Source organism: Lathyrus oleraceus, chromosome 3 (assembly GCF_024323335.1).
Source record: "Lathyrus oleraceus cultivar Zhongwan6 chromosome 3, CAAS_Psat_ZW6_1.0, whole genome shotgun sequence".
NCBI classification, from domain to species: Eukaryota; Viridiplantae; Streptophyta; class Magnoliopsida; order Fabales; family Fabaceae; genus Lathyrus; species Lathyrus oleraceus.
This window is the reverse complement of record NC_066581.1, coordinates 359,068,507-359,095,142: the sequence shown is the minus strand read 5'-3', so window position 1 is coordinate 359,095,142 and position 26,636 is coordinate 359,068,507. Positions and strand designations below refer to the sequence as shown.

Sequence of the window (26,636 nt, the reverse complement as noted above, 5' to 3'; positions counted from 1 at the left end):
CATCATTTTGTACAAAAACACATATGCACACAAAAAAGGGCTCCCTAGGAGTACCTAGGACACTTGGGGTGCTAACACCTTCCCTCTGTGTAACCAACCCCCTTACTTGTAATCTCTGGCATTTTATTAGTTTTGATTTGAAAACTTCTTATCTTTGGGTTTTGTTCGTACTTTTCCCTTTTCCCTTGGAAACAATAAAAGCGCGGTGGCGACTCTGGTTTTATTAACGTTAAGTTTATCCATAGCTTAATGGTCATGAATTTACCGCTACATGTAGGTTATATATTTTAGAAGGTTCCAATGTTGTTGTTCATTCATCAATAACTAGTGAATACTTTCATGAAAATAATAATATATGGGATTTAAGGTAATGGCATGGTAAATGCCTGAAGGTTTTTATAGATTACTTTAATGATATTTGTAGGAGACAAGGAATAAAAACCCATTTGAGCGTTGAGTTTCCATGGATTTTCTGGGGTAACGCCGGTGCCTAAGCATCTTACCTAATAAGAAAATATCCACTCATGTGAATAAAATTCCAAAAACTTATGGAGGTTTGAAGTAGGAAACCTATGCACCATTTTATTTTGAAGGTTGTCAAAACTTTGCCTATTGATCAAATCAAGCTAATTCAACTTTATGGTAAGGTTGTGAATTATGTTTTTAATGGATATTCAAGAGGTAGGAAGGGTTATGAGCACTGGGAAGTGAAATTTGAAGGATAAAAGTTTACCATTCAATATGTATTAATTTTAGTGAATCCCGAAAGGAGGGGGGGGGGGGGGGGGGAAGTAAAGACATGGAGATGAAGATACCAAAAACTATGGCAGAGAATACTCAGTTTGAGATGAAGGTTCCTACTATGAATACTAGTAGTTGCGAGGAAACAATTACAAAGACATGTGATTATCATTTGACTCATGAAAAGGTAACGAGTGAGATTATATCATGTCAAAGATATAATTATATTGGAATTTATAGTTTTACTTTTAATGTGGCTGAAGGTTTGCAAAACTTATAAATAGATACCTTCAAGTAAGCATTCGAAATAAAATGGAGTCAAAGTTTGTTAAAGAATCTTACTTGTGGGCTTGTTAGAATACCTAAGCAAGAAATTATGGTGAAAAGCAAGTGGATGCAAGTGGAAAGGTCAAGGCTTAAACATGGGTGGAACTTAATCAAGTTTATTGAATGGTGATTCAAATTGGAGAGGCCAATAAGATGGTTTATGAGTAAATTGACAGCATTGCGGTTTAAAGTCAAGGTTAAGAATTATAGAAATATGTCTTAAAATCTTAAATTACGAAGATGAGGAAATTGTATTTTTTGAGAATGTAAAATACCAAAGTTGCAGAAGGCCAAAAAGTAGTAGAAAATACGAAGAAGGATACCAAAGTCATGAAGATGCGATTTGATGGTCAGAGTCAATGGTGGTGCATCATGGAGGCAAAAACGTGAAGGCGGCATGTGACGATCGTTGATCAGGGAGGTTATGCTGGTTTGCACCAGTGACCGAATGGAGTCTGGTAAGTGGCGATGACATGCATACTTTGGCCGGGAGGTAGTCCTCAGGCATCAAGTTCGGTTTGTGAGTATGGAGCTCAATCGTTTTGATTTATGTAACACCCTTCTAAATACCCCACAATATTTTAAGTAAAATAATAACATATCAATCAGAGTAATTATACCCCGAAGGGTGTCACACACTCATTTCACAACATTTATCAAAATATCCTGTCATGCTCATTTATTAAATCAAAATAAGACTCTTTTGCATAATTCGCAGCGGATACAAAACATCGACATTCAAATCATGTACTACATCTCATGTAAAGTTGATCAACAACTAAATTAAAACATAGTCAAACATCCCCTCCCGATGTTACATCTACCAGAGCATGACCCACTAAGGACGACACTAAACTCCATAGCACTAGCTTCTACTCACTCACTGCTCGTTACCTGAAAAATAGTTGTAAGGGTGAGTTCCTCAATCAATATAATAAGCATTATAGAACAACATGTAATGCTAAGTAAATAACACATCAATTCACCCTAATCAGACTACGCACTCAGCAACGGCAATATCCGTTCAAACATCATATTCAACAGTAACATATAGCATATGTATAATCTCAACCATACTCAACATCAACAACACAACACACAACACACATATAATACTGGAATACATCCATTCATATTATATGCCATACATTCATTATGCAATGAGACTCCACACATGCGGTACCGACTATTCTTGAACATACAGTTCAAGCTCACCGATCAAATCCAGATACGGCTACTAAGCTCACTAGTCCCACTCATTTGAGACCTAGTGACTCACTCACTAATTCCTCACCATGGGAATTAGCTACAGCCCCGAAGGCTAGACTATGCAAGCTAATCATCTAGCATGCAAACATCAACAACAATTCCACAATGATTCACTCACTAATTCCTCACCATGGGAATTAGCTACAGCCCCAAAGGCTAGAATATGCATGCTAATCACCTAGCAATGCAACAACAACAACAACAATTCAAGAATAGACATAAGCTCACACTCTAAGCCATAAAACAGTCTATTCACAAATGCATACATAACTGATACATTCACAGCATCATGCATATCATCACACATCATTAATACATTTTATCACAAAAGCATATCACATCATGCCACATAATCAAATACAGTATTAGCACACTCTACTAATACCTATACTACTCAAACAACGGGAAATGATCCCTGCTACATCATACATCAGCTAAGTACATCACTCAGCCTAAACAACCAAAAACTGCACAACAACAGCACAGAAAATCACAATTCTGCCCATACGCGTATTGCCTATGCCCATACGCGTATTGCCCAAACCTGACCAAGTCCATACGCGTACTGCCCACTCTCATACGCGTATTGCGCATTTCCTCGCCCAACCCATACGCGTATCACCTGTCTCATACGCGTATGCTACGCGTAACAATCTCCCATTACGCGTACCAACAGAGACCAATTTACGTTCAAAATATCATCTTTTTCACTCATACGCGTAAGGCCTCATCCATACGCGTACCAGCCATCTCATACGCGTATTGCCTAGTGCCATACGCGTATGACCAGAAACCAGAACTCTCAGATCTGCAATGGCTTTCTCTGCTACGAGATCTATCCAATTCACCCTTCCACAGTCCAAATTTCACACAATATTACTCATATCATCTAACCCGAATCATCCCCTATTCGATTTCACAAATCCTAACATCACTACATATAATTTCTACGAATTCCTTCTATAAAAAAAAAATCCCAATTTCGTTCATCCAATATTTCCCCATTTTCAGCATACATCAATCTAATCAGAGGTAAAACAATAGTTTATTACTACCCAGTACATATCATCCCATAATACCCGTTAATCGATGATAAACCCCCTTACCTGAGTTAATCCGGCACTTCCGTTAGCTTCAAGCTTTTTCCTCTTCTCTTGCTCTGCCTTTTTGCCCTTTTCCACTTTCAGCCGCTTCTCTCTTTTCCTTTTCACGTGAAAACCCTTTTTACCAAAAATGGGACTTTTTATTATTCCAACTTATTTTATTCCAATAAAATAATAACCCAATAATGATTATTCCAAAATAATAATAATAATCCAACTTCCAATTATTCAATTAAATTAATAAATAAAATATTAATTTAAATTAAATAATTATCTTATTTTAATTGGGGTGTTACAACTCTCCCCCACTAAAAGAGTTTTCGTCCTCGGAAACATACCTCAAGCGAACAACTCCGGATAAGACTCCTTCATCTGGCTCTCAAGTTCCCAAGTCACATTGCCACCTGCTGGTCCTCCCCAAGCTACCTTCACCAAGGCAATCTCTTTACCCCGCAACTGCTTCAATTCTCGATCCTCGATCCTCATAGGTGATGTTTCCACAGTCAGGTTATCTCTCACCTGCACATCATCTATTTGGACTACATGCGACGGATCATGAATGTACCTCCTCAACTGAGACACATGAAAAACCTCATGCAAATTCGCAAGCGATGGCGGTAAAGCGATACGATAGGCTACCTCTCCTATCCTCTCCAAAATCTGATAAGGACCAATAAATCGAGGTGTCAACTTCTTCGACTTCAAAGCTCGACCAACACCAGTTATCGGAGTAACACGAAGAAACACATGATCTCCCTCTTGGAACTCAAGTGACTTCCTCCTCTTATCATGATAACTCTTCTGACGACTCTGAGCAATTCTCATCTTCTCCTGAATCATCTTAATCTTTTCCGTAGTTTGTTGAACAATCTCCGGTCCAACCACAACACTCTCACCGGACTCATACCAACATAAAGGTGTCCGACATCTCCTACCATACAAAGCTTCAAACGGTGCCATACCAATACTCGAATGAAAACTATTGTTGTAGGTAAACTCAATCAAAGGCAAATAACAATCCCAAGCACCTCCCTTTTCCAAAACACAAGCTCTCAAAAGATCCTCTAATGACTGAATCGTCCTCTCAGTCTGACCATCAGTCTGCGGATGGTATGCAGAACTCAATCTCAGCTTAGTTCCCAAAGCTCTCTGCAAACCTTCCCAAAATTTCGATGTAAATCTAGGATCTCTGTCCAAAACAATACTCGACGGAATACCATGCAAACTTACGATCTTCTCAATATACAACTCAGCCAGCCTCTCTAACGGATAATCCATTCTGATCGGAATGAAATGAGCCGACTTCGTCAATCTATCAACAATCACCCAAATAGCCTCAAAATTCTTACTTGTCCTCGGCAAACCAGAAACAAAATCCATACTGATACTATCCCACTTCCACTCTGGAATAGCCAACGGTTGCATTAGCCCAGACGGCTTCTGATGCTCAATCTTTGACTTCTGACAAGTCAAACAGGAATAAACAAAACTCGCAATTTCTCTCTTCATTCCCGGCCACCAAAATAACTTCTTCAAATCATGATACATCTTCGTAGCTCCAGGATGAATACTCAAACCACTACGATGTCTTTCTTCAAGAATGCTCTTCTTAAGCTCAGTAACATCCGGAATACACACCCGATTACCAAATCTCAAAACACCATTCTCGTCAACTCTGAATTCCCCACCTTGACCTTGATTCACTAGAGTCAATTTATCAACCAAAAGCATATCGGATTTCTGACCCTCTCTGATCTCATCCAGAATCCCACTCGTTAACTTCAACATCCCCAATTTAACACTATTGTGAGTACTCTCACACACCAAACTCAAGTCTCTAAACTGCTCAATTAAATCCAATTCCCTAACCATTAACATAGACATATGCAATGATTTCCGGCTCAACGCATCAGCTACTACGTTTGCTTTACCCGGATGGTAATTCAAACCAAAGTCATAATCCTTCAGAAATTCTAACCATCTCCTCTGTCTCATATTCAGCTCTTTCTGATCAAACAAATACTTTAAACTCTTATGGTCACTGTAAACTTCAAATCTTGACCCGTACAAGTAATGCCTCCATAACTTCAGAACAAATACCACGGCTGCCAACTCTAAATCATGTGTCGGATAGTTCCTCTCATGAACCCTTAGCTGTCTCGAAGCATAAGCTATAACCTGCTTATTCTGCATCAACACACCACCTAAACCCAACAATGAAGCATCACAATAAACCTCGAATGATTCCGACGAACTCGGTAATATCAGGATAGGAGCAGTAGTCAACCTTTTCTTTAACTCTTGGAAACCTTCTTCACATTTTGAATCCCAAACAAACGCTTGCCCCTTTCTAGTCAACATTGTCAACGGTAACGCCAACTTGGAAAATCCCTCAATGAATTTTCTATAATAACCTGCAAGTCCAAGAAAACTCCTTATCTCAGAAACTGACTTCGGAGCTTCCCACTTAGACACCGCTTCTATCTTAGAAGGATCAACAGCAACACCACCTCTTGAAATTACATGACCAAGAAAACTAACTTCTTCTAACCAAAATTCACACTTAGACAGTTTAGCAAATAACTTCTTTTCTCGTAGAACTCCCAAAACCACTCTCAAATGCTCAGCATGCTCTTCTTCAGATTTCGAATACACCAAAATGTCATCAATAAACACTACCACAAACTTGTCTAGGTACGGATGGAAAATCCTATTCATATACTCCATAAATACTCCAGGCGCATTAGTCACACCAAAAGGCATTACAGAATACTCATAATGTCCATACCTTGTTCTGAAAGCAGTCTTCTGAATATCTTCAGTTTTCACACGTATCTGATGATACCCAGATCTCAAATCTATTTTGCTGAACACACTAGCACCAACCAATTGATCCATTAAATCATCAATCCTCGGTAAAGGATACCGATTCTTGATCGTCACTTTATTCAGTTGCCTGTAGTCCACACACAACCTCATAGTACCTTCTTTCTTCTTAACCAATAACACTGGAGCACCCCACGGTGACACACTCGGACGAATAAATTTCTTATCCAACAAATCTTCCAACTGACTCTTCAATTCAGTTAACTCAACAGCAGACATACGGTACGGAGCCATCGATATTGGCCTAGTACCATGTACCAAATCAATCGAGAACTCAACTTCACGCTCTGGCGGTAATTCATTCACTTCTTCCGGAAACACATCAGGAAAATCACACACCACAGCGAGATCGCCAATCACCAGTTTATCTTTAGCTTCCAAAGTCGCTAACAGCATAAACAACTCCGCCCCATCAGCTACTTCCTCATTCACTTGCCTTGCTGATAGAAACAAACTCTTTTCTTCCTCAACCTCAGGAAAGATCACAGTCTTATCAAAACAATTGATATAGACTCGGTTAAACACCAACCAGTTCATGCCCAGAATAACATCAATCTGCACTAGTGGAAGACACACAAGGTCTATCCTAAAATCCCTACCAAAAATACTCAAAGGGCAACTTAAACAAACTGAAGTAGTAGTCACTGAACCCTTCGCAGGAGTATCAATCACCATACTACTCAACATCTCAGATATCTCTAACTTAAGTTTCACAGCACAATCCAAGGATATAAAAGAATGAGTCGCACCTGTGTCAATAATAGCTACAAGAGGAAAGCCATTAATATAACACGTACCTCGGATCAAACGATCATCTGCAGAAGTCTCAGAACCTGATAAAGCAAAGACCTTGCCTCCTGACTGATTCTCTTTCTTCGGCTTAGGACACTGTGGACTGATATGACCCACTTCTCCACAGTTGAAACAAGTCACAGTCTTCAACCGACACTCTGCAGCCAAATGACCACCTCTTCCACACTTGAAACACTTCATCTCAGCACTGGTACACTCATGAACACGATGTCCAGCCCGACCACATCTATAACACTTAACAGGAGCACTAGAGTCTCCCCCACTAGGCCTCTTCATCCCACTCTGCCTCTGGAAACCTTTGCCAGCTGCATACGGTTTCCCACGATCAATCTGATTCTTACCTTTCCTATCAACCCTTTGCTGATAGCTCTCTGCTCTAGCCTTGGAATCCTGTTCGAAAATCCTGCAACAGTCAACCAAATCAGAAAACACCCTGATCCGCTGATATCCAATCGCCTGCTTGATCTCGGGACGCAACCCGTTCTCAAACTTCACACATTTGGAAAATTCCCCAGTAGCCTCACTGTAGGGAGTATAATACTTTGACAGCTCTGTGAACTTAGCAGCATACTCAGTAACAGACTTGTTACCCTGCTTCAATTCCAAGAACTCTATCTCTTTCTTCCCTCTAACATCCTCTGGAAAATACTTCCTCAGGAATCTCTCTCTGAACACAGCCCAAGTGATTTCAGCATTCCCAGCAGTTTCCAACTCAGTGCGGGTAGCAACCCACCAATCATCAGCTTCTTCTGACAGCATATGCGTACCGAACCTGACCTTCTGGTTATCGGCACACTCAGTCACTCGGAAGATCCTCTCAATCTCCTTCAACCACTTCTGAGCACCATCTGGATCGTATGCTCCCTTGAACATTGGAGGATTGTTCTTCTGGAACTCACTCAGTTGACGAGCAGCTCCCATTCCCACAACATTCGGATTTCCTCCAAGTACTCCAGCTAGCATACCCAGAGCCTCAGCAATTGCAGCATCATCTCTACCTCTTCCAGCCATCTCTATTCTGAAACCCAAACAACTAAAACAATGAGTACTGATAGGGTTATACAACACCTATCCCGTACAGGGGAAACAGAATAATTACGACTCGACTCGACCGACTATGCTCTGATACCACTAATGTAACACCCTTCTAAATACCCCACAATATTTTAAGTAAAATAATAACATATCAATCAGAGTAATTATGCCCCGAAGGGTGTCACACACTCATTTCACAACATTTATCAAAATATCCTGTCATGCTCATTTATTAAATCAAAATAAGACTCTTTTGCATAATTCGCAGCGGATACAAAACATCGACATTCAAATCATGTACTACATCTCATGTAAAGTTGATCAACAACTAAATTAAAACATAGTCAAACATCCCCTCCCGATGTTACATCTACCAGAGCATGACCCACTAAGGACGACACTAGACTCCATAGCACTAGCTTCTACTCACTCACTGCTCGTTACCTGAAAAATAGTTGTAAGGGTGAGTTCCTCAATCAATATAATAAGCATTATAGAACAACATGTAATGCTAAGTAAATAACACATCAATTCACCCTAATCAGACTACGCACTCAGCAACGGCAATATCCGTTCAAACATCATATTCAACAGTAACATATAGCATATGTATAATCTCAACCATACTCAACATCAACAACACAACACACAACACACATATAATACTGGAATACATCCATTCATATTATATGCCATACATTCATTATGCAATGAGACTCCACACATGCGGTACCGACTATTCTTGAACATACAGTTCAAGCTCACCGATCAAATCCAGATACGGCTACTAAGCTCACTAGTCCCACTCATTTGAGACCTAGTGACTCACTCACTAATTCCTCACCATGGGAATTAGCTACAGCCCCGAAGGCTAGACTATGCAAGCTAATCATCTAGCATGCAAACATCAACAACAATTCCACAATGATTCACTCACTAATTCCTCACCATGGGAATTAGCTACAGCCCCAAAGGCTAGAATATGCATGCTAATCACCTAGCAATGCAACAACAACAACAACAATTCAAGAATAGACATAAGCTCACACTCTAAGCCATAAAACAGTCTATTCACAAATGCATACATAACTGATACATTCACAGCATCATGCATATCATCACACATCATTAATACATTTTATCACAAAAGCATATCACATCATGCCACATAATCAAATACAGTATTAGCACACTCTACTAATACCTATACTACTCAAACAACGGGAAATGATCCCTGCTACATCATACATCAGCTAAGTACATCACTCAGCCTAAACAACCAAAAACTGCACAACAACAGCACAGAAAATCACAATTCTGCCCATACGCGTATTGCCTATGCCCATACGCGTATTGCCCAAACCTGACCAAGTCCATACGCGTACTGCCCACTCTCATACGCGTATTGCGCATTTCCTCGCCCAACCCATACGCGTATCACCTGTCTCATACGCGTATGCTACGCGTAACAATCTCCCATTACGCGTACCAACAGAGACCAATTTACGTTCAAAATATCATCTTTTTCACTCATACGCGTAAGGCCTCATCCATACGCGTACCAGCCATCTCATACGCGTATTGCCTAGTGCCATACGCGTATGACCAGAAACCAGAACTCTCAGATCTGCAATGGCTTTCTCTGCTACGAGATCTATCCAATTCACCCTTCCACAGTCCAAATTTCACACAATATTACTCATATCATCTAACCCGAATCATCCCCTATTCGATTTCACAAATCCTAACATCACTACATATAATTTCTACGAATTCCTTCTATAAAAAAAAAATCCCAATTTCGTTCATCCAATATTTCCCCATTTTCAGCATACATCAATCTAATCAGAGGTAAAACAATAGTTTATTACTACCCAGTACATATCATCCCATAATACCCGTTAATCGATGATAAACCCCCCTTACCTGAGTTAATCCGGCACTTCCGTTAGCTTCAAGCTTTTTCCTCTTCTCTTGCTCTGCCTTTTTGCCCTTTTCCACTTTCAGCCGCTTCTCTCTTTTCCTTTTCACGTGAAAACCCTTTTTACCAAAAATGGGACTTTTTATTATTCCAACTTATTTTATTCCAATAAAATAATAACCCAATAATGATTATTCCAAAATAATAATAATAATCCAACTTCCAATTATTCAATTAAATTAATAAATAAAATATTAATTTAAATTAAATAATTATCTTATTTTAATTGGGGTGTTACAATTTACGTGTACGTTTGTTTAATGTGTCATATTTTTCTACCATCATGGATCTGTTAGATTGTAGATCTCTATCAATCCTATCTTCATAATCTTCAGAACTTCAAAACTTAAGACAAAGATAATAGTTGAGAATCATAAGGAAACTTAGAGAGGGAAGGGTACAATTCCAATAACTGTGTCATTAGAATTTGGGAAGCCTTTAAAACTATCAAAGGGGATTGAGGAACACTTCTAAAAACTTTGAGCTTATTTAATTCATATACATATAGTTGGATAGAATGGAAAACACTTGGGTAGAAAATAGAGTTTGTTCTTGGACACTTATGTAACTATTTTCTTATAACTCTTTTTTAATTATGAAAAGTATAGTGAACTAGAGAGTTTCTCTCTTCCCTAGAATAGACCAATCAGGTTACCATTATTCTTTATGGCACACTTCTTTACACTATACAAATTTAACATTAAAGTTAAATTTCTACAAGAGTTTGATGTGTTTTAACCTATCGACAAATTCTCTATTATTGTTAGAGTTTTCACAATATTAAATCGTATGGTTGACCTACGTGTTATGAAACTCTTTTATTGATCAAGAAACATAATATTTTTTCAAAGTTTGATAACAAAGTTAAATCCTAACACACACACATGCACACAATTCTTGTTGTAGAACTATCGTATAACTTGATGGATGTACATGCTGGACAATTAAACATTGTTCCAGTCACATAGTATAAAAAATAAAGCACATCAACTTTTTTAACATAATTTACTTATAAGGTTAATAACATATACTTTTACATGTTGGTGCATAAAAAGGAAGAAGATGAAGATGCTAAAGATAATGAAGATGGAAGAGAGAGAGAGAGAGAGAGAGAGAGAGAGAGAGGTTGTAACTAACTTTTCTAGTGAAATTATGATTACTAATTATGTTACAACCAAACTCACATTGGGTTTTTATACTAACACCCAGGTGAAATGAAACTTAAATGCAATTCAAGTTACATCTAATTGCAAATGAAATACTAGCCAAATGTTGAATTTGTATTACAATTCAACACCATCCCTTAATCTACATTCAAGACTAAAATCAACAACACCAATTTCATCCCTCAATTGGATAAAATCTTTAGTTTTGATAGCTTTGGTTAGAACATCTACCAACTGCTTCTGAGTGCTACAGTGAACAACTTTAAGCACCCCATTCTGAACCTAGTTTCTCAGAAAATGAAACTTTCGTGTCAATGTGTTTGCTTCTTCCATGCAACATTGGATTCTTGGAAATGTTTATGACTGATTTGTTGTAAATCATCAACTTCACATGCTTGCTCACCTTGATCTTTAGATCCTACCACAAGTTCAGAATCCACAAAGCTTGACACGTAGACAAAGCACCTGCAATGTACCCGGCTTCACAGATTGACAATGTAACCACTGGTTACTTCTTGGAGCACCGAAAAATAGGACTACTAAGATACTTAAAGAAATATCCAGAAGTACTTCTTCTGTCAACTCTGTCTCCACACCATCCAGAGTCTGAAGAAAACATCAGCTCTGAATCGTATTTAGCATCAAAGGGGAACAAAACTCCATACTTCTGAGTCCCCTTAATATACCTCAGTATCTTGACAGCAACTTGGTAATATGACCACTTTGGTTTGTTCATAAACCTACTCACCTTTCCAACTGCATAACAAATACCAGGTCTGATATTGTAGATATATATATTAATAAGCTTACCAAATGCTTAAAAGTTGTAGAATCTACATTATAACCCTCAACATCAGAATCCAAATTGTGTTTTGTTTCAGCAGGTGTGATTGCAGACTTGAAATTTGTTAGCTCAAATCTCTTCAGAAGCTCAAGTTCATACTTCAGGTGATGCAAGATTATAACCTTATATGAGTACATAATCTCCATCCCTAGAAAATATATCATATTTCCTAGATCAGTTATCTCGAATTCATTCATCAGCACCTTCTTGAACTCAGTTATTTCATCTAAACAACTCATTATTAGAAACATGGCATCAACATACATACACATGAGAACCATATTGCTATCATATGTATGCTGAACATAAACACCATACTCCATCTCACATTTTCTGAATCCTTGAAGCTTGAAAAATGAATCAATTCTCAGACTACAGACTCTAGGAGCTTGTTTTAGTCCATATAAGGCTTTATGCAACGTATACACCATCCCTCCCTGACTTCTTTTCATAATAAGAGGTTGTGATACATAAACTTCCTCTTGTAAATGACCATTCAGAAATGCAGATTTCATATCTAAATGCATTAGAGGCCATGTTCTGTTAGCAGCTATAGCAATCACTAGTCTAATTGTTTCATGTCTAGCTACAGGAGAAAACACCTCAAAGTAATATAGTCCAGATTTCTGTAGAAATCCTCTAGCTACTAACCTTGTTTTATGTTTTCAACTTGATCTATCTGGCTTTAGTTTCACCTTGTAAATCCATCTCACACTTATTGGCTTTCTTATTTCTTGGAAGCTTAGTCAACTCCCAAGTCTTGTTTCTTTATATTGCCTCAAGTTCTTCCTTTATGTCCTTTAGCCATACTTTCTTCTTGGGAGATTCTTCAGTACTAACTGGTTCAAAGTCTACAAACATGGCACACTAAGTGACTTCCCCTTCAGAGTATATCTTAGTATCTTGCAACATGTCAAACTCTGCAAATCTTCTTAGTATTTGTCTAATTCTTAAAGGTCTCTGAACTTGTTCAGAATCTTCTTCATATGCTGGAACAATATCAGATGCTGGACTACCTTCAGATTCTGGTCCACCTTCATAGGCATGATCGCATTTAGAGGCATAATTAACACCAAAGTCTGGATCATCATCAGAATATGGGTCAGAATCAGATTCACATTCAGAGTTAGATTCTCCTTTAGACTCTTCTTCATCATCAAATCTACCTTTAAACTATGACTCATCTTCAGACTCAGAATCTCCTTCAGAGGCGGATTCTTCTCCAGAGTCTGAAATATCTTCAGAAGTTAACTCAGGTGTTAACACTGCACAAGAGTTGGATTGAGACTTGTTCCAATTCCACGCTTCTGATTCCTTCACAATGACATCTCTACTGAATTCAACTTTGTTAGTGAAAGGACAATAGAGTTTATAAGCACATGTACTTAGGTACCCTATAAGCAACATAACTCTGCATTTGTCATTCAATTTCCTTCTTTTAGCATCTAGTACATGTTTATAACAAACACAACCAAACACCTTAAGATGAATCACACTTTTCTTATCTCCAGTCCACTTCTTTAAAGGAACAATTTTCTTTAACTTCTTGGTTGGACACCTGTTGAGCATATATGCTATAGTGGTAACAACTTCTCCCCATAAGGTGTGAGGTAGCTTCTTCTCCTTCAACATGCTCCTTGTCATATCAACCAATGTTTTATTTCTTCTTTCATAAATACCATTATATTGAGGAGTGTATGGAGCAGTAACCTCACGCTCAATTCCATTCTCCTCACACAACCTTTTAAACTCTGTAGAGTTGTACTCACCTCCACCATCAATTCTGAGAATTTTTAGCTTCTGACCACTCTGTTTTTCAGCCTTCATCTTGAACTTCTGAAACTCAAAAATACCTCATGCTTAAACTTGATGAGTGTTACCCATATCATTCTTGTGAACTCATCCACAAATGACATAAAATAATGTTTCCTCCAAGTGAGTGTACTTCAAATGGTCCATATACATCAAAATGTACTACTTCTAAACCATGTTTTTCTCTTGGAGCCACTTCTGATGCAAATTTCAATCTAGGTTGCTTAACTTTCATGCATATCTCACATGACTTCTTAGGCTTCACAATCTTAGTAATGCCATCTACCAGCTTCTTAGAACTCGGATGCCCTAAGCTTATGAAGTTCAGATGCCCCAATCTCTTATGCCATAACTCACTATCACCTTTAGTACCTTTTGCACTAAGGCATTTAGTTTCAGCTATTTCAGCATTCACCTTGAATGTTCTATTGCTTCCCTGTTCAGACTACATAATCAACTTCTGATCAGAATCATACAACTTCAAAAGATTGTCTTTCATAGTAACTGAGAAACCTTTCTCAATTAGCTGACCTACACTCATCAAATTGCTCTTCATGCCAGGAACATGCCAAACATCCTTGATCCGAATAATTTTACCACTCTTCAGTATAACCTTGAGATTTCCCATACCTTCAATATTCAAATACTTATCATCAACACACATGATTTTTGTCCTTTTTCTAAAGTCAAAATTAGTCATCCATTGCTTGTTTCCAGTTAAGTGATTTGAGAAGCCAATGTCTATGTACCACTGATCTACCACATATCAATCATCAGATTCAGAAGCCATCAATAACACAGGTTCATCATCAAACTCTCCTCTGGCTATGTTTTCTTATTCTAATTTCCTTTCCTTTTTTGACCAACAATCAACATCAAAGTGACCAAACTTCTTACAACAATAACATTAAACCTTATTCTTGTCAAACTTCTCATTTCCCTTATGATGTTTCTTCTCATCAGAGTTGGAGACTTCTGACTTCAGATAACCACCACCATGTCTCTTCTTGGCCTCTAACAAATACTGCTTCTGATTCTTCTTACTAGAAGATGCCTTCAGAGCCTACTCTACCTCTTTTTCATAGTTTCTCCCAGTCAAACGCAACTCTTGTGCCTCTAGACTACTTTGTAACTCTTCAATTTTCATGGTGCTAAGGTCCTTAGAATGTTCAATTGCTACAACAATATAATCAAACTGGGAAGTAAGTGATTTCAGTATGTTTTCAATGATTACTTATTTAGAGAGAGTCTTTCCACAAGATTTCATCTTATTTGTGACCAGAGTCACTCTAGAGATGTAATCTGGTACCTTATCATTGTTCTTCATGTTGAGATTCTCATATTACATATATAGAGACTGAAGCTTCACCTTCTTCACTGATGCATCATCGTCATAGTACTGTACCAGTGTGTCCCACACAACCTTCATCGTCGTCAAATCAATGATTTTCTCAAACACATTCACATCCATACACTGATGGATGTAGAACAAAGCTTTTTGATCCTTCTTCCTCATCTCTCTATGCACATTCCTTTGTGCTTTAGTTGCATTTGTTGTAACAGCTGCATAATCGTCATTGTTGAGATCAAGAACATCTTGAGCGCCAAACAACATATGCATCTGAATCATCCATTGATTCTAATTCTTTCCATCAAAGACGGAAAACTTTGTGTTCAAGCAACTGTTTCCATCGTTCATCTTCGATCTCGTGCAAGAAATCATTTAGATCTTACCAAACACTTGTGTTTCCCAATCCCCCATAATCAAGAAATGTGATTCTGTTACGATTTCAATTGTAAATTCAACGTGAATTCAAGAAACGAAATCAATCACACGCGCCTCACGTACACTCGTGTTTCCCGTGGATCCCAACCTGAGCTCTAGATATCAATTAATGGTGCATAGGAAGAGAGAGAGAGAGAGAGAGAGAGAGAGAGAGAGAGAGAGAGAGAGAGAGAGAGAGAGAGAGAGAGAGAGAGAGAGAGAGAGAGAGGTTGTAACTAACTTTCTTCTGAAATTATGATTACTAATTCTGTTACAACCAAACTCACATTGGATTTATATACTAACACTCAAGTGAAATGAAGCTTAAATACAATTCAAATTACATCTAAATGCAAATAAAATGCTAACTAAAATTTGAATTTAGATTACATTTCGAACATTATATAGTAAAAGTATTAACTTGTTACATAGAAAGCTTAAAGGAATAATTGTTATAAAGGAATAATTGTTATAAATGTTTAACTTAAAAGGTCAAATGATGTATTAGATCCATTATTCACATAGTCGAAGGCTTTACTAGATTATATTAAGTGGTTTTTATTTTTTCTTCAGTGAAGGAAATTTTTCACATTAAAGTTTTGATGTTTTGATTTTATTTATATTTCCATATTAATGCATCTTAAAATTATTATTTTTTGTTTGTCTATTTGTATACACAACCAAAGAAATGTGTTATATAGAGATTGTTAACTCTGTTTTTTTTCAAAAATATGATATCATGGTTGGAGATCTAGACTCTTTAATTTATATTAAAAGATTTTTTTAATATGGTAGTGAGATGACGTGTCCCATTTATTTTGTGCCAATATTAGTGAAAATTCATGCATATAAAAACACTTTAGACTAAAGAAAATCATTTACAAATGAATCTATAAATTTAAACTTGAAAATAGAGATTATTGGTGTATCAAATAAAATATATAAGTAGCATAATATAAATGAGATTATAAAGAGATATATAAATAAGATGAATCATATGTCTAACATCTTAGAATTTTAAATAGAGATGTTGTAACATAATTTCTTCATCAATTACAAATCATTGATATATTGTAGTTCCAGCCACAATAAATATAATATATTTTTTAAAATAATTCACATTTTCAAAAATAATTTTAAAATAAAAAATATTTTAAATTTTTTTCAAAAATAACCACATTTAAAAGGAGATGCGCCAGATGAACTGGCGCATCCGTTTTGGATCAAGAGGAGGCGCCTAAGGCCTTGGCGCCTACATTGGAAGCCTCATGAGGAGGCTCCAATGCCCTTGGCGCCTGCATTGTGCCTCATGAGGAGGCGCCAATGCCCTAGGCCCCTACATTGTACCTCAAGAGGAGGCGTCAATGCTTATGGCGCCTGCATGTGTTGACATGTTAGGCGCCTAGCCTCTTGGCGCATGCATTTTATATCTCCTCTGTATAAATACCTCGTCTTGGATGCAATATTTTTCACACAAAATCTTCCCATACTATCATATTTTCTTTCATTCAACTCCACTCTCCTTCAGGTTTTTGTGTTTTAACCATGTCTGAATACATTCACAAGCGAAATGTCGATTTAATATTTTCCGCCGTTGCGTCTCCGATAAAGATTCGAATCTAGAATATAGATTCATTTGAACGTCTTAATCGGACGTTGAACAGTTGGTTAGATGGAGAAATTGAAGATGGTGAAAGGATTAGAAGAATCTAATGGCTTGTGTCCATGTTCAACCAAAATGGAGAAGTGCATGAATGGGTGGATATTAAGACTGACCGAGACGTTCATAGGATGATGCATTACATGTTCAAAATTGTTTTGATGGTTGTAATCACATAGTTCTTGTATTGTAGTTTTTTAATTGCTTGTGTTATTGTTTATGTAATGGTATTTTCCTCACAAACGTATAATATGAAATAAATTTAGTTTTTCATATATTGCAACAAAGGTACATTTGAATTTATCTGGTTGTGCTCGTTCCAACACTAGGACAGTTAGTACGATTGTGACCTGGCTGACGGCATGAACTACATAATCTAACCATTTTGTTCGCCATATCCATTTGTGTTCGAATGCGGGTGCTGTTTGGACGATCATTTTTCTTCCTTCGCATAACTTCGTTGTGCCAGACGATGTCCCCTTGATATTCTGGCCAGTAATCCTCTTTTGCTTCTACGGAAAAACTAATTCTATAATCATTTGATAGGCTGGTGACCTTGTAAACGTTATATAGAAAGTAGGATGGATCCATTCGAACCTTTGAACATGTCGTGATGACATGGGAGCAGGGCGTATAAAAGGCTTGGAACTTTCCGCAGTTGCACCAACCTCTATCTAGTTCGACTCTGTACCGTCCCATCGACATGCCCTCATTATGATCCATGAACTCGAAAATACTATACCAACCTCTAGTACGGTCAAACACCGTGACCACATGTGTGTTTTCTTTGGAAGCTTCATGTCTAATGAATTTCATTGAAGCATCAAACCGGTTATAGGTAGGTTACGAATGCCTTTGAAGACATAGTTTATTGATTCCACAAGATTTGTTGTCATGTGACCCCAACATTGACCGTTGTCATATGCCTTAGGTAGGTTACTTGTACGTTTTTTCATGTGCGTATTTGCTACAAGCATGGGGTTGGTCAAGAATGTCGTCACTCGCCCCAATAAACGAGAACCCATTCATGTTCCCGTTTGCAACAAAGTAAGTGTAACACTTTACCATTTACTTAATTATATTTTATATTACAATTAACTGTAAATAATATTTTTCAATTTTTTTTATCTAAGGTGGTCAGTAAGGGGGATGAACTACAATAGGTGTTCGAAACACGCTGTAGTAGTATATCACAATCTATTGGACCACATTGGACCAGACGATGTAATACTCCTACACAACTATATTTTAATTTAAAAATACTTATCAAATTATTTATCATCTAATCGTTTCATATTGTTTTATAGTTTATCTGGAGGCCACATCTAGGTCTTGATCATGATGTGAACCATGATGATGCTGCAGTTTGGACAGCAAAGACACCAATTATCTGGTTCACTACTGTGGAAATGCACCAGAGTGACTAGGTCAAACTGCAGTTCGGCATGCAATAATAGATTCCAGAACCTCTCACATGTTTGGAGAATTGGCATAAAAAAAGAGTTGATGCCCAATGGGATTATTCCGAATGGAGAGACTTTGCAAAAGAGATGTGTCATTAATGGAGGAATCGATGACAATTTGTGTTTGAGCCGCGGTATTTGATGGATCCACGCCAACTAGCTTCGTCATCATACGCCCAACAACAAGTCCCCGTCCAACACCAATGTCAAACCACCCAAACCTAATAACCAACGTCACAACATCAACCTACCACATACACCCAACAACCAAACACCCAACTTCGAAACCCATTCATGTCATCCACCCAACAACCAAACACCCAACGTCGCAATCCATTCATGCCACCCACCCAACCACAAAACCAAGAATCAAACCCTACCCACCAATAACCACATGCTTCAACCACAACTGTCTATAGCCCAGATGATTCATATGGGTCACTTCATCGTAGCCCCCCACCAATGACCACTCAAACATCCCATCACCAAAACACATAACCATTGCTTAATTATAGTACGCCCCAAGAACCATTGCTTCGTTTCCAAAACGATTCAATGTCCCAATTTGGGCAACTATACCGTCCACAATCCACCCAACCCCAACGACCTAACTACGATGACATGAGCACCGAACTCCATTACGGAAGCGCTGTTGGCCAGAGCCCCTCCGGATATTGGGAACAAATGATGACACATCTGTCAAATACCGCTGGAACTTCCACCGGACCTTCACACTAGCCATCATTCGATCAGGTCAGCACACAAAGACCCCAAACACCTCAGGAAAATCGTGGGAGACCTCGGAGACAAACTAACACACCTGGATGTGGAACAGGGGGACGTTTCGATCAGGCCAGTCATAAATTTTTTGTCAATCCCATGTAACATTTATTATATCATGAATAATTTTTGTTTACATTATTTTTTATTATTTCAGAAATTAAAAAAAAGTAATTTATATATATATATATATATATATATATATATATATATATATATATATATATATATATATATATATATATATATATATATATATATATATATATATATATATAAGGTGTATGCGCCAGATGAATTGACGCATACACCACATGCATAAAGTAGGTGCCTTGGGCATTGACGCCTCCTCATGAGACACAATGCAGGCGGCAAGAACATTGTCGCCTCCTCATGAGGCTTCCAATGCAGGCGCCAAGGTCTTAGACGCCTCCTCTTGGTCCAAAATGGATGTGCCAGTTCATCTGACGCATCTTCTTTTAAATATGGTTATTTTGGAAAAAAAATTGAGATATTTATTATTTTGGAATTATTTTTGAAAATGTGGATTATTTATAAAAAAATTCACAAATATAATATTTCAACTTAAAGACTAAACTAATTGATGTCTTACAAATTCAAGGATATTTTTGTCTATTTGTAATTTTAATATTAAAATGACTGGATTTTACAATTTTAGATACAAATTTAATAATTTATTGATATAAAAACTTAGATACAAATTTAATAATTTATTGATATAAAAACTTAGATACAAATTTAATAATTTATTGATATAAAAACGGTAGTGCTATAGCATCCCCTATATTAAGGAAGATCAGCCACTAGGTACATAGATACCATTTGGATATATCATTTAAATAAAGCTATTGAAGTTGTTATAATGCAATAGTGTAAATAAGTTATTGTTATTTTCTTTTGATCAAAGAGCATATAAATCAAAATAAAGGACATGCATGCGTGTATAGTTTTTCTTTATCAAAAAAGTTCCTTAAATAGGGAATAGTTCGACTAATTAGGTGTTTAAATTTGATTAAACTATTTTTTTACCAAATCAAACTATATTTAAATACCATTATTTAATTGTTTAATATTCAATGATGAAAAGAACTATAATGGTAAACGAATCTGTGGACAAATTTGAAGATATTAAAAATGATGTTTTGGACAGTTGTGTTTATATTGAATGATTTACCTCTTTTGCTTTTACAAGTCTTATGTTATTTTTTATTCATTTTGTCTATGCACGCTTACTTTTGTAAAATGGCCTACAAATTAAATATTGTACTTTGCAATCTTTGAGAATGAAGGTAAGGTTTTCTATGCAAGGGCCCTCCTTTATCATTTCAAGATAAATATTGTGGACTACCAAGAACAGTGTTCTTTGAAATTTTATTAGAATCCTACATTGAGTTTTTCAGGTTGTTGCATGTATACATGGATCATGACTATACTAGTATATCGTTTATGAGCACATATTAAGTCTAATAGAATTTTATTAAGTCTACTAGTATATTAAGTCTACTAGTATATTGGTATGAGGTTCAATAATTTATTAAGAGTGACGTTCTCGTAATTTAATATGATTTTTTTAAATAAGTGAGATCAAATATAAAAAATTTAAAATTCATAATTTTTTTATTCGTTAAATTAACTCAGTTGATAGATATACAAAGATATTTAATGTAGTTGTATGGGAGTTTGAATCCATAATATTCTATTTATTTATTTTTAAATAATAATTCTAATCACTAAATTATATGACAAAAATAATAATTTATAGGTCTTTAATATAACTCGGATTGTTAGAAAGAGAAATTGTGACTCCTCTCTAACTTTTCTTATATGAATACTGAAATTACATTGTTTGATGTCAATATCTGGCCACATTCACGAATTCACAATATGTATAACATTTTGATTGGCTTGAATGATTCAGATTTAATACAAAGTTCATTTATTTTAATTAAGGGTGATAAATGTTTGTCCTAAATATTTCCTATTTAATTTTTAGTCTCTCAAAAGATTTCCTTTAAAGAATGGTTATCCTAAATTTTTTTATCCACATTTTTGATCCCTCATGCAACTTAACGATATTTTTAGCACTGATTTACTACTTAGCGACTGAATTAACGACGATTTTAGAAGGAGAGGCCAAAAGTGTAGATGAAATTTTTTAGAAAGACTATTTTTTTTATAAAAAAATTGTGGGATTAAAAGTGAAATGTGAGATATTTAGAAGAATCAGAAACATATTTAACCCTTTAAATAATAAAAAATATTGAACTTAAAATATAGATTGTCTAATCTCAATCCAACAATAAAAAAAACTTTGATATCGTGAATGTATCATTTTCCTGACTGCACTTCATGAACGCCACCTCACATTAGAGTCGTTCATCTTCCTTTATTTTATAACCTTTTTCCTCTCCTGTAGAGGTATTTCTCCCCCACAACATGGTTTTTCTTGTAGAACAATCTCTCAATTCATTCACCTCTATAGTTCAATCACCCATAACTAGATATGATAGCAAAATTAAAAATTGGCCGATTCCGATCGATTTTGTCCCAAATTTAATAGGAAAAAACTAATTTAATTGGAGGTGAGGGAAACTGCGGGAAAAATTCAAATTTTAAAAATGGAGATGGGGTGGAACTGATTTTGATACCCACTCGGGGCGGGGTGTTGATACCTACTTTGCTTCCACCCCCGCCCTCATTCAAACTACTAAAAATTACTAAATTACAGTTCCACTTATTAATCTTATTACACATTTATCCTTATTAAGATAATACGTTGCTTTGATAATTTAATATTTATGATTTTTATTTTTAAAAATTTAATTTATATGATCAATTTACGTTGAGTGCTTCTATTTAATTTAATTATTAGTTTTTGATGTTATGAAGATAGGAAATATGACGATTCAAAAATACATAAATATATTTTATTTTAAAGAAAAAGTTACAATTTTTTGGGACGGGGCAGAGAAATCCGTTCCTATCGGAGATAATGACGTTTGTTCAAAAATCATTCCTAAAAGGATTTATAGAGATGTAGAATAGGGAGGCAAAATGGGGTTGATAATGCTAAAAATTTGTCTCACCCCACCACATTGCCATACTTACCCACAACTTTCACGTATGCACAACAACCTATCAAGACCTCTTCTCTAGAGCAAAGATACCCACCAAAACCATCACGTCTCCACCACACCTCCTTTGTATCCCCACCCCTAACCTTAAATATGAGTTTGTTTCATCCACCACCAACATCCATGTGGCATTTTTTACGGTTTGACATCTTGAATTCCTTCTAGTTTTAAATCTTTGTTGTTATGTTTATTAATATTTATTTGGGTTCTTTTAGCTTTATGCTTTGTTTTTCATTTTGTGTTCAGATTTAGGCTGTCTCGTGTTTTTTCAAATGATGTTTGTTAAAAAGCTTAAGTGGCATTGGATATTTTGGAATGTTATGTATGCGGGAATGATAGTGATTTCTACCTATATTTATCCCCTTTCCACCAAACAAAGAAATTCCAAACTGGTGATGAGTTTGGCTAAATTAGAGAATTATATAATTTCTGATTACAAAAGTTAAAAGTTAAAGAAATGATCCCTAGATGAATGAGATTAAAGTTTGGATTTCCTTTTCTTCTTTGTCAAAGATCATATGTGGAAGGAATTAGTTTGTATATTAGGTTTTAGATATTGGTTTGTTATTCTTCTCATGATTATGTACTCTAAAAGTGTATTGTTGTCCAAACTTTTATTTATTTAACAATTTGTGCTAATGTGGATGATGTATTCCTCAACACATATAAACAAATCTATTCGTAATGTTTTCTAGTTTGACTAAATAAATTAGACAAATCTATTTGTAATGTTTTCTAGTTTGACTAAATAAATTATGTGTTTTTATTATCAATTTTGTATGATGACATTCAAACTAAATTATCATTCTCTTGATAAGAACTAAACTTTTATCAAAATTGGATTCCCTTCTGTCAGAAGGAGCACACATTCAAAGTATTAATGATTGTTCCATCAAGATTAATGGTCCAATAAAACACAAGTTTTTATTTTTATTTTATTTAAAATATCTAACTTAAATTTTATTTGTGCGATCTTGATTTAATACGCACTGAATACTTGAATATGTGTCCTCTTATAGAAAAAAAAAATTGGTATGTTTCTATCACCATACACATGTTTTTGGTTGAGTTTTTATTTATGGAATAGTTGAATTTGAGATTATGTATAAATGATGAAAGACAAATATAATTGATAATGACTATTGATTTGATGCAAAGACTCAATATTTATCCGTATTTATAGAGATACATATACTCAATTCTAAATTAAAAATAATCACGATAATAATAACTAATATCAAATATGATATTAAGAGATACTTTAAATTAAATTAATGTAAAAAATATTATCAAACAATTTATTATATTCTAACACTCCCCTTCAAGATGAAGTTTACTAAGTTTTAAGTTTGTTACAAATATATCTTTTAAAAGAGAATATCAAACCAATTCAAGTTATAATAATCACTATTACAAAAACACATTTAACCTCGGACGAAAAACACATTTAACCTTGATTAAAGAAGCGATGTAACGAAGAGTATCTGTTTATCTTGGATTTTGGTAAACAAGCGCTAGTCTTCCAAAATTTATATTTTGGTTACTTACATGATCGACTAGATGGATCCTAGGACATATGTGTATAGTTTTTGTTTAAAGTTTTTCTTACTAGTAAGTTCTTCGACGATAATGTTGAAATTAAAAGTAATGCAAAGAAGATTTATGGAAAGTACGAAGAAAGAACATAATTTCGACATGAATGTAAATGGAATGAAAATGACTTTAATGTAAATAGATTGACATTGAATGAAAATATGGTGTTTCATACGCACATATTCTCAGAAAACGTTTTTCTCAATAACACTAGATACTTTGAGTGATTTTGAATTTGATACAATATTGAACACCCTGAATCCTAATGCTAAGACTCATATTTATACTACTTCGACAATAATGGTAACAAATGGCCTTTTCTCCAGAAAATAACACGTTCTCGTTTGCATGCGCTTCGTCTTTCATAGGCCTCCACGCGTCCTTTGAAGGAACAAATAATGTCAAAATATGGTTATTTGCCTCGTTTTGAATTATCTCCGTCGAACTCATCTTCGAATCGTTTCAAAAACTTCTAAGTCCTATTATAATGTTATTTCGATAGTATGACAACTTCTTTGCCAAGTTCTAGTCGAAAGGCTTTGCCTAACTTTCCGTCGAAGTTAGCTTGGATTTTTTACAAATATTTCCTTAAGGTTTATAATTGACTTCTTATATCTTTTTTAGTGTCGAAATTACAGTTAACAAATTTCCCCTCAAAAGTGTCTTTTTCGACCAAATGGAGAAACAAACATTTTTTTGAAAGCTTTGACGCGACAATACTTATTGTTATGACATCATGGTCATCATGACACTTTTTCAAAACGTCTCATTGGAGATGTGAGAACTATAAATACCATCATTATCTATATATTGTGGGAGTAGGGTAGCAACTAAAATGGCAACCGCCTGCTTAACCAATGAAAAACATACACGCGTCCCACTACTCGTTCCACTTGTCATTACAAAGAAAATGTGAACGACTTTTTTCCTTTATAAATATTCTTCATCTTACTCCTTTGAAATTTTTTCCATTTCTTGAGCTCATAACCTCTAATTCTCTTGCGATTCTTCCTTAGAAACAACTTACACAAGCTTTTCCTCTTCCAAAGTTCAAATCTTCAACAATGGCGTCTTCAAAAACCAAGAACAACAAAGTTGGCAAGCAACAACAAGATTTCTTATTACCCGTAATCCAGATTACAAAACCATCACTAGTAGGAAATCAGGAATACGTTCCTGAACCTCCTCTTCTTGAAGAAAAATGAAAAATCTATCAATCGCAGGTATTGACTCCTCTCACTATTGCTGGTAAAACTCATGTTAATATGGGTCATTTGCCTGACCCTAATGCTGATGCTGAAAAACTGAAAAAGTTTTTCCCTACTTATCATAGTACAAAACCCTTATCCAGTAAACCAAAAACTTGTGATGAGGATAGAGTTAAACCTGATTCCCAAGTGAAAACTGTAGATGATAATCAGGCAAAGTCTTCGACTGAAACCTTAAAAACAAAAGGCTTATCAATCTAAAGTATATGAGTGGCGCTCTTAGAGCGTTTCGCTCTTGCCCCTTATCGAAAGACCCTGAACTCTATCTCGCTTGGCTTACCAAAGTTGAGAAGGAGAAATCCCATTTTGGAAAGAAATGGGTATTTATGACATGATTCAGCCGTTGAAAGTATGGCCAGAATATAGTCAAACATGTTAATAGCCTCTTTATATTTTTGGGATGATACTCACAATACTTTCCATTTCTCCCGCGGAATGTTGACTCTTACCCTTTTCAACATTACTAATATTGATGGTTTTCGACCAACTGGAAAAGTCTTTGACCCAAAGGATATGAATGAAAACACCATTAACTTTGATACCAATATGGCCACTTTCACTCACTATATATCTGACCATCACAACACTAAAAATGATGAAGTTTCTGACGAAGAGCATATTGCCTTCCTGGCACTTTGGTTGTCACGCTGTATTTTCTGCTCAAAGTCTCTTCAAGTGGAAAATAGATTTTTAACCAAATGCATGTTGGATGCAACATTTTCCTGAGTCAACTGATCCTGGGTTCACTTTATGAGTCTTTAGGAGAAGCTGTCGAAATTTTGAAGACTTATCAACCAAAGACAACCTGCTACTAGCTGGCCTATACTGGTTACTCCAATTGTGGTTAAATTCCACTTTTGAGCCTTTACTCCCAATCTACAACACCATTAATGAAGAATACAAAGATACTAAAAAATAGGCAAGTCGAAGGGACACACTTGGTTCATCTAACCCCAAATGACGAAGGATCAAGCT

The 26,636-nt window shown here is 35.9% G+C and overlaps 2 long non-coding RNA genes across 2 annotated transcripts; both read right to left on the bottom strand.

Moving 5' to 3' along the window:
- Positions 1-1,720: 1,720 nt before the first annotated feature.
- LOC127127679 (uncharacterized) lies at positions 1,721-3,559 on the bottom strand. Its single transcript, XR_007805417.1, has 2 exons — positions 3,444-3,559; positions 1,721-1,962 (listed from the first exon to the last, which is right to left on the bottom strand). It is a non-coding gene; the product is annotated as an uncharacterized LOC127127679 (long non-coding RNA).
- Positions 3,560-8,376: 4,817 nt separating this feature from the next.
- LOC127127678 (uncharacterized) lies at positions 8,377-10,216 on the bottom strand. Its single transcript, XR_007805416.1, has 2 exons — positions 10,101-10,216; positions 8,377-8,618 (listed from the first exon to the last, which is right to left on the bottom strand). It is a non-coding gene; the product is annotated as an uncharacterized LOC127127678 (long non-coding RNA).
- Positions 10,217-26,636: the final 16,420 nt, after the last annotated feature.